We start from the raw sequence: 13,367 nt of genomic DNA, 5'->3' as shown, positions 1-13,367 counted from the left end.
CAACCTCCTGGGTGCCGGAAACGTTGTATGCCTTGATCTGAGTGGTAGTTACACGGGTGAATACCAGTGTTGAAATCCTTTAAGATATATGCTTAGTATTTTTGCACTTAACTGTGTTATTCCTCACACACACACAAAAAGGAAAAAAGCTTGGCCCTGGCCAGTGCGGCTCTGCTAGTTGCGGCGTTGTCCCATGACCAAAGGGTTGTGGTTTCAATTCCCTGTCAGGGCACATACCTAGGCTGTGGTTTGATCACATGGGGGTGTCATGGGGGGGCCAATTAATGTTTCTCTCCCTTCCTCTTTCTCTAAAAGCAACACTAAAGAAAAAAAGTCCTCCAGTGAGGATTCAAAAAATAAATAAATAAAAGGAAAGAAACATGGCGATTAAACTGTATTTCAGAAAGCTCACTCCACTCTAGGGAGCAGCCTAGGAGACCAGCTGAAGAAGGCAGAGGGGCGGACATGCCGACACATTGAAGCTGCATTCCAGGAAAATGACGAAGCTGACAGGACTTCAAGAGTGTGATTACTGAGGGAGAAGGAGAAATCATAGATGACTCTGATATCCTCTACCGAAGCTGGTGGATACAAGAGAAGAGAGAACAGCTTTGCAGAGGTAAGTATTGAACATGGGAAGTGCGAGGTGCCTGTGGCTCATCGGCTGTTCAACCGCAATAATTATAGACACTAACAATGTGCCAGGTCATCTTCTAAGTGCTTGACATATATTAATTCCTTTAACCTGGCCCTGGCTGGTGTAGCTCAGTGGATTGAGCGTGGGCCTGTGAACCACACGATCGCGGTTCGATTCCCAGTCAGGGCACATGCCTGGGCTGCAGGCCAGTTCCCGGTTCCCGGTAGGGGACAAATGAGAGGCAACCATACATTGATATTTCTCTCTCTCTCTCTCTCTCCTTCCCTTCCCCTCTAAGAAAAATAAATAAAATATTTGGCAAAAAAAAAATTCCTTTAACCTCACGAAGACCTGACAAGATAGGCACTATTATTACTGCCCTTCCAGTTGAGGAAACTGTTGAAAAGAGAGGTTAGGCAACTTGTCCAGGATCACATGTCCTGGTGGAAAAAGGACTTGAATACAGGCCATTTGGCTCAAGAGTTCATGCTCTTACAATACAGGTGATATATAAAGGAAATAGCTGAAGCTCTGGGGATACCCGAGGTCTCACAGGAAGAGAGTATACAAAAATAAAGAATACTAATGCATGCTTCTCAGTGCTGTCGCAAGGATTAAACAAAATGATACGTATAAACCCCTTAGCGGTACACAGGTCACAAAGTCAGCACTCAATTAACGATACTATTACAGGTAATTCTTCAACAAGATGGTATCGTACAGAAAGGACTGGGTTAGATTAAAAGCAGTTTAAGGGCCATAACAACCAGATATAGTGCACGGCTATAGGTTCAATGTTGGCAGGGAAAACACCAACAATAAGGACACCCAAGGGCCAACAAAAAATCTGAAACACAGTCTGAGTATTAGTCACAATAAAAACGTACTGAACTGGAAAAGTGGAGATAATTTTTAAATAAGAGAGAATGGAAAACACTAGGCATAGTATGGTCTTGCACTGGTAAGTCAGAGACGACAACCATGTACACAGATGCAACTAGACAAGGAGCTAGGAGAGGGAGCACCAAGATACAAACCCTGATCGCTGACCTCTGGGTGTTGGGAAAGGGAAGCTCTTTTATTTTTTACAGTGTAATACGGTGCATAAATCAAAATTTTAAAAGAACCAATTTAAAGTTAAGTGGAAGACAATTTTATTTTCTGAAGTTTTCTATTACAGGAGTTCAAGACACTAAGGAAGGAGCACACCTCCACGGGTCTACGAGCCTGCTCCCGGTGCCAAGCCAAGGAGAGGGAAACCACCTCACTCCTGCTGGCATCCCAGAGGCTCAGTAAAACACTCCTCCCCTGTCTCTGTCCTCTTTGCATCTTTGTCCTAAGCCGCTTCCTTTCTAAATGATGGGAACATTCACCCTGGTTGCCTTCCTCTCATTTGTGTCATTCATTCTGAGAAAACAAGACACGGTGGCCCTCCCGGCACCCCCAGAGAGGGCAGAGGAATACAGATTACTGCATGCCCTGTATCCATACTGAAGGCAAAGCAACCTTCAGAGGCCGGAGGAAAGAGCTCATGGAGAACTCTGTGGCATTACATAGGTAAGAGAGATTATCCCAGGAAAATTTCCAATTTACAGGTTTCATCAGGGAAATACTGCTCTAGTGGAACTTCCCAAGCTTAATGCAAGGGAGCTAATTTTCATTTCTCTAAAATGTAAAGATGGGGCTCTGACTGGTGGGGCTCAGTGGGTTGGGTATCATCTTGCAAACCGAAAAGTCACCAGTTCGATTCTTGGGTCAGGGCACGTGCCTGGGTTGCAGGCCAGGTCCTCAGCTGGGGACATGCAAAAGGCAACCTATCAATTGACATTTCTCTCAATATCATGTTGATGTTTCTCTCACTCTTTCTCCCTGCATTACCCTCTCTCTAGAAATATAAAAATAAAATCTTAAAAAAAAATTAAATATAATATAAAGCTGGAGTTAGAGGACAAGGATAAGCGCAGGGTGGGTAAAACAAGTAAAGCAGAATACATTACTGCCGACTTCACTCTCCTCCTGGCTAAACTGGAGAGCTGCCACACCTAGATTCCAGTCACCAATTCTTACTCACCTTCAAAACTGCCTCAGCATCAGCACACGATCTGATACACAGTGGACATTCAACAAGTGAATGCAAACCTAAGTCTGAACTGAGGATTTACAGACTGAGGTACAAAACTTTTGTGGCCAATATAAACCTTAACATAGAAAAGAACCAAATGTTAATAATAATCTGTTCATAACATTTGCTGCAATACAGTCCAAAGATTAAAGTTCCAACACTCAGCACAGTACCTGGGATTTAGTAGGTTCTGCTCTATGAGCATTTGGTGAATGCTCCAGGATTTTTTCTGCAACTCAAACTTTCTGATCCACTATGAGATTATTTAAAGGTCTGTGTTCTCACTGTCATGCTGACCTTCAAAGATTTTCCTTAGAGATGGAAAAAGATTTCTGAAGATGGAAAAAACTTTTAAATGATCATGCCCCGTACCAATTAACTGGTCTTGTAAGGGCTCTATCAATCTACTAGCATATGCACTGGTTGAAAACTTCTGTGGACCACATCATCTGCCCTGGGCTTTAGCACAACCCATCCATCCAAAGCATTTGTGGACCCAGAAGGCAGGTTTTACTTCCAGAGGGCTTGTATCAAAAAAAAAAAAAAAAAAAAAAGACTCTGTGTGCAATGACTCAGGGCCTGGGTGCCTGACTCCCCAGCCACTACACAGCTAGAGGTCCAGGTGCTCTCTCAGAAGTTGCGCCCAGTCATTATTCACCTGCTCTACTACCCCTCCCCACCTCCTCCATCATTATTTTCACATTAGTATGGTGTTGCCCTCTATCCTTACTTTCCTAACCTGCATCAGGTTAGAAAAATCCAGGAATTAACATGTAGATACTAAAATGTCATTTATAGCCATATGCAGAATTAAAGCAAAATACCAGCTCTCCAGCTTCATACTCCAAAACCCTCTTAGAAATCTGTTAGAAAACACACCTCTTACCAGAAAATTATATGTCATCTTTAAAACCACTGCCAATTTCTAAAAGCCAAACAAATGATACTAGGTCCCTAACTACACTAATATCTGGATTTGTTACAAGGGCTTTCTAACTCCTCCAAGGCTCCAGTTTCTTCCTCAATTCTAATCCATTTTCTATATTACTAATTATCTGTCACCTTCACTGAAGAAAAAAATTGAACAGTATTTCAAGCATTTTCACATGCACCCATCATTCCAAATTTAAAGTCTTTAAGATAACATTCAAGAGCCTTCAGGATCTGGGCTTCCCCTTATGCAGCCTACTGTACCTCCCATGGGTCTCTTTCACTCCTCTGCTGGTTCAGTTCGCACAGCCTAGTTCCCATGCCAGTTCCCATGCCAGTTCCTACAGCACACAAGCCAACCACAACTTTCCTGCCTCTGGGACCTGGCTCATGCTACTCCTAGTCATTTCCCAGCCCTGTAAGTGTCCTCCTCGGTTCTACAGGCAGCATTGTATCGAGGAAAGAGAAATGACTTAGGAATCAAAAAACCTGAATTCTAGACATGATTCTGACAAAAACTAGTTGTGTGCCTTTGGACAAGTCCTTTGCCTCTCTAGGCTCAGTTTCCCCATCTATAAACAGAAAGACTGAACTAGACCATCTTCATAGTCCTTCCAGGTTAAAAAAAAATTCCCCTATGACTCATATGCCCAATAAATCCAATCTCTCCTATAACATCTACAAAGTCCTCCACAAATTTTCTCTAAGCACTCAGCCCAAAATCCTAGGTCTGGAACCCAGAGCAAATCAGGTAGTGCATTGATTCAACTAAGATTTTCTGAGCATTTTCTCAACCAGATTTTATGGCAAATCCTTGGTAATAAATATAAAGCCACGTAAGACCTACATCTATATATATCACCTGTATATCCATTTCTTTTCCACTATTTTTGTGCAACTGAAGTCATGTGAAACATGAACATCAGATACAAATAATATCATTTATTCATTTAACAAATATTTATGAAAACTTTCCATGTACTGTTCTAAAAAGTAGAGATACCAGTAAACAGATGGAGCAACTCCCTAACCTTTATGGGGTTTATTTATTTGAAAAAAAGACAGGAAGAACACACAAATCTGTATATAATTTTAGCAAGAAAAACGAAGCAAGGATTAAAGATTGATGAAGGGCAGCAGTTTTACCCAGAATGGTTAGGGAAAGCCTCCCTGAGAAGGTACATTTGAGCTGACACCTAAATGAAATGAGGGTACAAACTAGCAAGTGTCAAGAAGAGCACCCCAGGCACAGGGCAAAGGCTCTGAGACAGAAGAGACAGGAGCAAAGGGGAGAGCAATTGGGAGGGTTAAGGTTAGAGCACCTGAAGACTAGGCAGTAAATTTGGACTCTAAGTATATGATGGGTGGGATTCCACAGGAGGGTGAAAGCAGGGGACAGATGTAAAACTTTGGTTACTACCTGGAGAAGAGACCCTGAAGGGGTAGGAGTAAGTGAGTCAGGACAAGTTAGAAGGCAATGCAGAACCTTTAAGAACCTGGCATCCAGTCTCCAACTGCCCAGGTTCACATCCTGACTCTTCAGCTCATAAGCTAGCTATGTGATCTCAAAAAAGTTCATTTCTCTGCATTTCTATTTCCACATATTTAAGTGAGGATAACAGTACCTAAATCATAAATTAGCCTGGAAAATTAAACTAGTGCACTAAAGCCCTTCAAACAGAGTGTGCCCTGAGTAAACACTCTATGAATGTTACCAGTGCACTGAAACCATGACATCACTCAAGAACAGTACAGAGAAAAGAAGGGGTCTGAAGCCTGAGACACCCCAATTCTCCAAAGGTCTCCATTCAGCCCAAGATTTTACAATAAGCCTGCATATGCTAAGCCTTGTCTGAAGCCCCAAACCCCTTTATGTAACTCACAGCTGAAAATTTGATAACATAATACTTTATATAGTTCTTTAGGCAACAATTACATGTTCTAAATTTGGGGAGAGTTCACATACTTGTGAACCACCATGCTTGGCATAAAGTTAAACACATATTTGGGTGTTCACAAACACACACTGTGGACATCATGTAATTTTTTTCTAAAACCCAATCTAATGCACCATGATTTCCCTTAGGAAAAAAAAAACAGCCCTCTGCTTCTTTATGGAATAACATGGATTATAAGATACCCTCCGCGCCTCACCATCATGCTACCATCAGGCCCATTGAGACAGTCACACTGGCCAAAAGCAGTTACACCACAAGCCATGTCTCCTTCTGACTTCCCAATCCTTATGCTTCATGTACGAGTTCTGTCTCTTCTTTCCTGGAGACTTCGCCTGAGTGCAAAACTCTCTCATCTCTGGCAACACGTCACACGCTCAGTCCCCTACCCTCAGTCCCCCAAGCCCTAAAAGAATCTAAATACTGAAGCCAGAATATTCCCTTTTTTAAAAGTATCAATATTTAGGAGGAAACGAAGGAAACAGAATGGGCATAACGCAGATGCATACCCAGAGGGCCATCTAGGAGGGCCCTTCCCACCAGGGTACAGAAGTCTCGGTGCCTTCAGCTGGACACCGCAAGTATTTATAAAATAACCTTGAGAGATAAGAGTTTCCAACAGAACAAAGGTCAAAGTCAGTGAGGGGGAAAAAAAAGAGTTCTAACTTTTTCATTCCCTTACTCAATTTCCACAAAACTATATGCCCTTCTATTTTTTTCTTCCCTGCCCACCCACCCATCTCCCACACCCCCAATCCTGGTGGTGATAAATCACAGAAAATGATGCTGACCTACCAGGACCAGCTCTTGATGTGGTTCCCACCAAGTCTGAGCCTCATAATCCTGAGATCTACCCGAGGCCCCCAGGGACCAGAAACAGGACAAATACATGGGAAGTATGTAGGCGACTTGAATGTGGGCAGAACTGGGTACAAGACACTGCTCCCAAATTGGTTTTATTGCTCAAATCTAGTCCTGGAATAGACAAAGGCTGCTAGATGTTATTTTACCAATACCGTTCGGCAAAGTTCTTTCTTACTAATTCTGACCACTGATCTACTTACAGTTTTTTTTTAAATGGTCCATCTAAAATAAGATATATAAAGTGGCCTCTGTTCATCTTCCATGACTCTGCTATCACATTCTGCACAAACACTCTGGTCCCAAACACTATTCTAATTCAGGGCGGTGACATGTCAAAATACAGGTGTGGGAGAAAATAGCAAACAGAACCCTCACAACTGGCATCTCTGATTAATTGGACATTGAGGATTCAAATAAATGCTTTGACCTTAAAGCCCATTTTTCCATGTTCTCCCAAACCCCATAGCATGCAATATTCATTTGAAGTTGGGTTTTCTTCATCTGTAAGTCTCTGTGCACAGATTCTGGTGTCCACCAAGAAGCAAAATGCCTTACCCTCCCTAGGCCCACACTGGTACACAATTTTCAGGAGAATGCCATTTCCCTTGGATGTGGTACTAGCGTTAGGGTCACCATGGCTTGTGTAGAAGTCCTTTGGGTCTGAGCACCAACAACCCATCCACCCCTGGCTCACGTAACACGACCAGACTTTGAGGAAAAACTTCTCCAGGCAGTCGTTACTACTGACCACAGGGCGCATTTCTAATCCAGGGGGCATTATGTTAAGTGGAGGTGCTGGCAACATAAGTGTAACCTAACACAACTCAAAAGAAAAATAACTGACTGGGCCCTGTTCACTCATTAGAAAATAGATCTCTGAATGCTGAGCCTTCTTATCAGGGGTCACCTCAGCACCTACAGCAAAAGTCAGAGTGATGTATAAACAGCCACTTCCCAACAGTGGCAGGTGAAACAGGTGGTATCCAACACCCATATCCAAAAATAATTTTCCATCTAAGTTTTTAACATTACTCACTCATTAACTCTTCAAACACCTAATATTAAGTATGTTTACTGAAAAAAGTAGTAAGAGAACAAATAGATGCTTAAAAGAACTAGCCCACTGCTTTTTCCACAGCAGATATTCAATAAATCCTGCACATGAAAGAAAGGAAAGGAGGAACAGTGTGTAAATAATGGTAACACAGAGCACTTCCTCGGAGACTAGAGTCAGACAGAACATCCCAGGACACCTTCTTGATGGCATCTTCTACCCCACTCAGCCTCGGGCAGAGAAGGAATAGGGAGAAGGGGAAAAAATACCCACAAATATCTAGATGCAAATTTGTCTTAGCTAAATTAAAACCCAAGATCCCAACTTTACCTCAAAGACAGACAAAAAGCCACTAATAGTGATACTTGTCCCCTAAAGCAGTTTCCAGAATACCGACAACCAGGATACGTCCAACCAGCATACGTGTATCCTGACTGCCATGGCCCTTTATCACGAGGCCCATTTAAAAAGGTTTTATTTCTTCCTTGGCTGGTGTGCCTCAGTGGATTGAGTGCCAGCCTGCAAACCAAAGAGTTGCTAGTTTGATTCCCAGTCAGGGCACATGCCTGGGTTGTGGGCCAAGTCCCCACTAGGAGGCACATGAGAGGCAACCACAAATTGATGTTTCTCTCCCTCTCTTTCTCTCTTCCTTCCCCTCTCTAAAAATAAATAAATAAAAGCTTTAAAAATAAATTTTAAAAAGTTTTATTTCTTGTGCTGTTAACAAAGGATTAAGCAGACTACTTCTATCATATTTGCTTAGGGATCCTAAAGTTCAGTTTAAACAAATGATTCCCACACTTCTACAAAGACCTTAATTGGGCTAGTTTGTTACTTTAAGAGCAATTCAGCAAAGGCTGGGTTCTTTTTACACCCTTAAAGAACTAAGCAAAATTCTTTCAATGATAATTTTTTTCGAGAAAAAATCATCTTGAGTTTACACTCGTCCCACAATTACTCGTCGTGGGGGGGGGCGGGGTACAGTGTGCACATTTTATTTCCAAATGGCACCCTTCAATCTAAGAGCTCTAATTATCAGCATATCTAATACTGACTTTCTGCTTAAAACACTAAGGAACAAGTATCATCATAGGTCTAAAAAGTAAGACTTACAAAAGAAAACAGAAAGGTCTGTTTGTTCAGCCAGAGGCAGGGAAGGAAAGCAGGGCACAGAAAGGGACAATCTGTATTTGCAATGCAACCACTGGGGTCCAGAAAAAGCAGTTTGTTTACTCTGCGAACATCTGTGCATTGAAGAGGGAGAAGAAAAGCGTAAAAGTAAGAAATACTAAAAGAAAACTTAGGCTAACTATGAGGAGACAATCTACGATCAACAGTCTGGAAAGCTCAGAAAACATTTCTCAGGCAAGCTGTGAAATCTTGGGAGAGGTTTAAGGATATTTGGTAAAATAGTCAAATTGTTCTACTACACTAGGAGATTACATCTGACTATCAAAAGCATATTCCAGTCCTATTTTTCAAAGCTATCTTTTTGCTATCTTAGAAAATGAAAAGCACTCCTTAATAAATTATTAAAATGACAAATGCTTACCAAATATAAAAACATTTACAACTATGTGAGTTAGCAAGGAGCCAAAAATGCAACCAAACATCTCTGACATTTAAATAAGAGAACTGTTGCCCTGGCTTGTGTGGTTCAGTGGACTGAGTGCTTGCCTGCAAACCGAAAGGTCATTGGTTCAATTCCCAGTGAGCAACCTGGGTTGCAGGCCAGGTCCCTGGTCAATGTCTCCCTCACACACTGATGTTTCTCTCCCTCTTTCTCCCACCCTTCCCCCTCTCTAGAAAGTAAATAAATAATCGAGAGAATTGCAAAAGTATCTCTTTGAGATCCCCAACTCTCCAAACTAACCTCAAGAGCATTCTCACAGGATCACCAATGGGCCAACTATGAACTATGTCATCCCCCGGAGGAAGCCCCAGAAGGCTTTCCTTTCTGATCTATAACTAGAGGCTACAGATAAAACAAAATAGCTTTTAGGTGATACCGCATACAAAAGGTGGTATCAATTTGGGGGGAACCAGGGGACTAATCAGGGGACAAACCTCATGCCGTCCTAGGAGACTGCCCTGATCTAGAAGAACCAGAAAAATTGAGCTAAAAGGGTCCTCTGACATCAAACTCCAGAAACTTCCAAAGAAATAGCAAAGCTGGAACTTTAACCCCTTTCTTTGGACTCTTAAGGCCCCTACACTGAGAGGTCACATTCCTCAGAGGTCCAAAACCCTAACTGGGTCATCCTGACACATTTAGAGGTGCTGGTGAGAGTTTCACATATCAAAGCACCATTCAATAGGGCAAGCTCTTCAGTTAGAGGCTCGTAAAGGTAAAAATGGATATGAAAAACTGGGGTCATACTTTGCTTTTGCATTTTTCTTTATGAAAAAGCATTGTTGACTCTTACATTAGTTATAACAAAACTTCTCTGGTTGGTGAACTTGATTTTTTGCCTGTCCCTTTTTTGTGCAACTTTCTACTACCTGGCATTCCTTGGCCTAAGAACCAAGTCTTCAGAGCTCTCACACGTTCAGAGGAAAAGGCCTAGAGTTTGTGCAAGGAAAAGCAAGAAATCTAGATTATACACAAAGTGGGAGACAATTCTACTAGAATGGCTCCACCCACTGCTGTCCTTCCTGAGGCTCATTATCTGCAGAGAATCAAAAGGCTCAGCTATAAACTTAGGTATTCAATGGTCCTGTAAGCTCTCTAGCTGTGTGTGTGTGTGTGTGTGTGTGTGTGTATGTGTGTGTATATATGTATATATATATATAATTGTGTGTGTATATATATATATATATATATATGAACACAATTAATTGGTAAGAAATGTGGAAGGGCAGGAAGAGCTTTGCACATCTCCAAATCCCGGCTTTTGCAACCAAAATTCCCACCCAGGAATTCTTCAAAGGCATCACCCTATTGCTTCTCCATAACAAAAAAATTAAATAAATGTGCGTTTTATCTTAATAACTAAGAAAGGTAATCTCAATTATTTTTATCTTGCCAGTACCAAGGCTTTTTTTAATTTATTATTTTTAAGAAACAAGGGAATGTTGGGGGAAAAAAGAGCACCTCAACTTAGATGTTTAGGGTAGAGACCCCGGTTTAAAGCTCAGCTTTGCCACTCTGTAAAGGCTCTTAAACAAATGACAACATCGATCTACATCCCATGGGTCCCAGGCAGTCGTGAAAGAACATGACTCTCACTGAAGCATTGCGAAACATGTGGGGAACACAAGGACCAACCACCGGTTGTGTGGCTCCACACGCACATTCCCTGTCAATGTCTGCCTGGTCATAGCAGCTCTTTTCTGATCGCCAGGAGCCCTATGGTTAGTTTGACTAGTTCTTACCCAACAAACCAAGCTACTGAAGTATAAATGGGACAGGAATTTAAACATCTAGATATTTTGGCTATATCACTTTTTCTTAAACCTCCTGATTAAGGACTATATCTTCCCTGTGATGAGTGTGTCACACTCCTGAACAAAGACATCACATTAATCTGCTAAAAAACACTGCTTTGCCTATCACTCCTTCTCTCCAAAATCTTTAAAAGCTAGATAATGTGTAGGATAAAATTCCAGCTCCTAAGCCAAAATTCAAGCTGACCACAGTCTGCTTCAACTGAACCTCCCACTGCCCGCTGTGGAGGGCAGCTGAGGAAGCACCAGCCCTCGAGCCAGACAATGGGGAGCTGGAATTCCAGCTCTACCACTTACTACTTGTGTGATCTTGAGCAGCTTAGCATACCTTTTTGATCTCCTTTACACCAAGAATTCCCCCTTTTTAAAACAAGAATAACAATGCCTACTTCACAACACTGGAGGATGAAGGAGTGTGGCATGTGGCACAGAGGAGGTGCTCAGGGAGTATTACTTTCTCCCTCGCTCCAGTCCAAGGGGTCTAGTCTCTCTTCTCTGGAAAACTCTCCCTAGCAGCTCTCCACTAGCTGCAGAACCGCACTTGGCTTCAAGGCCCAAAAGAAATCCCTTCTCTTCTGTGAAGCCACCCCGACTCCTAAGAATTTTCTCCTCTGAGCTTCTATAATCTGAAACTGTTACTCTTCTCTGATATGTCTTCTTCCCCCAGTGAGCCCACAAACCCAAGAGCAAACTTTTCACTAATTATCAAGCCAATCGCAATCTAAGTGTTCAACAAAAGACACTTTGAAGACAGAGTTGCCTAAACACAATGAAGAAAGCCTTTACTTCATGCATTCAACAGGCTCTCCTTCAGCTCTTGCTTTGTGCTGTCCTTCATTCAGCATGGAAGACAGACTATGCTCAACTGGGTCTCTACCTCTGATTAGCTTTCTGGAACCTAAACTATTTCTGATCCTTTAGAAAGCCCTACTTCTCAAAAATCTCATCAATGAAGAGATTCACCTCCTGAGAATATTACTTGGAGGGGGGGAAAACAATGCAGTCACTTGGGTTTTAACCTCGTGGCCTATCCTAAGATAGCCAGCTGAATTGTGTGCGTATAAAAGATATCTTAGCTCAGAACAGCCCTGGAGATGGGATATTGACCTCCTCACCCTTCCCAAGACCCTGCTGTCCAAACAGCAGCAACACCTGCGAGGGGGATATCAGCAAAAGCCGGCTAAGGCAGCAACAAGGCAGATTGTCTCATTTAGTGAAGGAGTTGTTTTATTCATATTCAAGTAATATAAACCACATTTATATAAAGGTTCCAGGAAATGCAAAATTTCTCTTTAGAAACACTTGAAAATGTTCAGTCTAAATTACTAAATTCTTGGATAAGGTAGCATAAACTCTTCAAGTGTGTTCCTTTAGTCTTGGGTCACTTAAAAATATATCTTTAATAGTACACTTAAGAAGAAAGGAAAGAAAAAAAGGAAAGGTAATCATTCCCAATAAACAGTTCAATTTGTTTAGAGTACAAAGTTAATTTTTCTTTGTTTGAGTTCCGTGTGTGTGCGTGTGTGTTTGCTTTTAGGAGCCTGCAGACAAGCCGCCACCACCGCTTGGGCATGTCCAGGGGACGAGGCAGCTGGCAGAGCCCACTTCCAGGGCCGCCCAGACTGCAGCCATCTCTTCGCACACCCCACCTCTGCACTTCCCTAGACCCTCGTCCGATGTTCCCCACCCCCAACCACAGCCCGCGGGAACGCAGAGCTGCCGGACCGGGAGGGCAATCCCCTCCAGCCCGAGGAGCTCCCGAGCCGCCCTGCTCCTTGGTGCCTACAGAGGTCCCCCCGAGTCAAATACTCACGGAGCTGGACCGCCGCCAGGGGAAAGGAGTGGTGAATAGCGGGAAACCGGCTGGGGCTGCAGCGGCAGGCAGGGCAGAGCCGGAACCGGCACCCCTCCTGTGCGCCACCCAGCCAGGAGCAAAGCCAGGGGGGCAGGCAGGCGGGTGGGGAAAGCCGGGCAGTGGCGAAGCACTGACCTCAGCGCTCCCCAGCCAGGCTGGAGGCTCGCACTGATGGGGGCTTGACTGGCGCCAGGAGATGTGAAGCCTGGAGGAGGAGCTGCGCCTGGAGGGCGGGCAGGCATCCGCACCGGCAGGCTGGAGAAAGAGACCCGGGCGGGAGCGCGAACTTGAGTGGAGGGGCGTGGAGGAGGTGTGCCTCCACCCAAGACAGAGAGGGTGGGCTGCCCCGCCTGGCAGAGGGGTGTGCTCCCAAGCAACGAGAAAGCTGCGCAAAGAGCGCGCAAGGGGCGGGGCCGGGGATGGGGGGCACAGGGAGGAGGAAGATGGGAGATGGTGGGGTGGGCAGGATGGATAGCTAGCCCTCAAACTGAATGGTCCTCACC

At 43.5% G+C, this 13,367-nt stretch overlaps 1 protein-coding gene across 1 annotated transcript in view; it reads right to left on the bottom strand.

Moving 5' to 3' along the window:
* DENND2B (DENN domain containing 2B) overlaps positions 1-12,904 on the bottom strand; it is a 160,770-nt gene extending 147,866 nt beyond the window's left edge. The window contains exon 1 of the mRNA XM_037050129.1: positions 12,823-12,904. The gene's annotated coding sequence lies outside the window, so the exon portion shown is untranslated. The remainder of the gene's footprint in view (positions 1-12,822) is intronic.
* Between the last annotated feature and the right edge of the window lie 463 nt (positions 12,905-13,367).

This window comes from Sturnira hondurensis, unplaced genomic scaffold, assembly GCF_014824575.4.
Source record: "Sturnira hondurensis isolate 20B ecotype Veracruz unplaced genomic scaffold, ASM1482457v3 Scaffold0006505, whole genome shotgun sequence".
In the NCBI taxonomy this organism is placed as follows: domain Eukaryota; kingdom Metazoa; phylum Chordata; class Mammalia; order Chiroptera; family Phyllostomidae; genus Sturnira; species Sturnira hondurensis.
The sequence above is the reverse complement of the archived record's forward strand: the minus strand, read 5'-3'. Positions and strand labels throughout refer to the sequence as shown.